This window comes from Frankliniella occidentalis, unplaced genomic scaffold, assembly GCF_000697945.3.
Source record: "Frankliniella occidentalis isolate FOCC.00 unplaced genomic scaffold, Focc_3.1 Scaffold54, whole genome shotgun sequence".
Classification (NCBI taxonomy): Eukaryota; Metazoa; Arthropoda; class Insecta; order Thysanoptera; family Thripidae; genus Frankliniella; species Frankliniella occidentalis.
In genome coordinates, this window is record NW_026267184.1 from 671,252 (window position 1) to 672,547 (window position 1,296).

At 52.6% G+C, this 1,296-nt stretch overlaps 1 protein-coding gene across 3 annotated transcripts in view; it reads left to right on the forward strand.

Annotated features, from left to right (window-relative positions):
* The window catches only part of LOC113205797 (uncharacterized), a 59,821-nt gene that overhangs the window by 13,467 nt on the left and 45,058 nt on the right, over positions 1-1,296 (forward strand). For 2 of the 3 annotated variants that reach the window (XM_052267547.1, XM_052267550.1), the window contains exon 2: positions 802-854. The exons of the other annotated variant lie outside the window; for it this stretch is intronic. The gene's annotated coding sequence lies outside the window, so the exon portion shown is untranslated. The remainder of the gene's footprint in view (positions 1-801; positions 855-1,296) is intronic. 3 annotated transcript variants of the gene reach the window in all.

The following is a 1,296-nucleotide window of genomic DNA, read 5'->3' on the forward strand; positions in this document are numbered from 1 at the left end:
GCCCGCCGCGCCGCGCTCCGTAGGGCGGCGGTAAAAGCAACGCAGCTGGGCGCCGGGTCCCGCTGAGTTACGGGGGCGGCTCTTCCGGGCGGCTTCTCGTTATTTCCACTTTTCCTGCCCCTCGCCCCCTCGCCCCTTTCCCCTCTCTCCCGCCGCTCTCTGCATCGCGATGCGGCAGCAGCCGTACTTCCGTCATTGGATTAGTCGGCCTCGATGAGGTGGATGGATAATACTCAGCAGTCTGCAAATATAGGGAGAGTGGAGTCGGCTATGGAGCTAAAACTGAAAACCATTTGTTTTCGGCAAGATTCGTTATTATTTTTTGTCTGTTTAGTCTTTTGATTGTCGTATAAATGCGAGGGGTGGGACGTTGGGCAAAGAGAGCTGACTGTACCCTACTTGTGGATGGACGAGAGAAAGAGAGCGAGAGACAGATACAGGGTGAGGGGGGCTGAGAGATACAATGTTGGCCGGCACACCTCGACCGATAATCCGCACGATATAACGCGGGAGGAGTACTTTTATTAGCTCCCATAAAACAAGCTCGAGATGACGTCCTGTGGTCCTGCGAGCTATACTAGGACCCCTCCACCACCCTCCGACCCGTCTCGCTCCCGCACCCCCGCCACCTTGCCCTCTGCTCCGCCCCAACTCTCCTCGCTGAAAGCGCGCGCACACATCCTCACACAGGCACACACACACTCACACACACTCATATGAGAAAGAGAGACCCCTGAAATTTCCAATTAGAGGGTGCGTGAAAAGATCGTTAACCCTTTTCTCATCTTTTGTTTCTTGCAGGGCTCATCATTGTTTCTCCACGCGGCTCTTCGCAAACGTCGTTTCTAAAAACGGTACGTAAGTGATCATTGTCTATTCACGCCTAAATTGTAAGGTTTTTGCGGGTGTGTGCGGAGGTGGATTGGAATATTTAATTTCGTCGTTAATAGTATATTAAGTGTTGCCGTTTGTGCGCGAGCACGGTAAGGTGAGCGACTGCACTAGGAACCCAAGTGTGTGAATGCCGCACACTTGTAGGTGCGTGGTTGATATTCGTACATTTGGAAGGTAGAAGTGTGTGAATTTCAGAGGAAAAAATTCAAACTCACACCTTTACTCCATTTAAGTGTACTAATGGGCACCACACACACCGACACGTGTGCGATATATTCACACACACTCGAGTTTGCAGTGTCGTGCGGCTGTGTGTGTGTGTGGGCGCGCTGGACTCTTCCTCGTACCTGCCCGGAGCCGTCCCCGTGGCCCTGCCCTAAATTTGTGGGGCAAGAAGTCGAA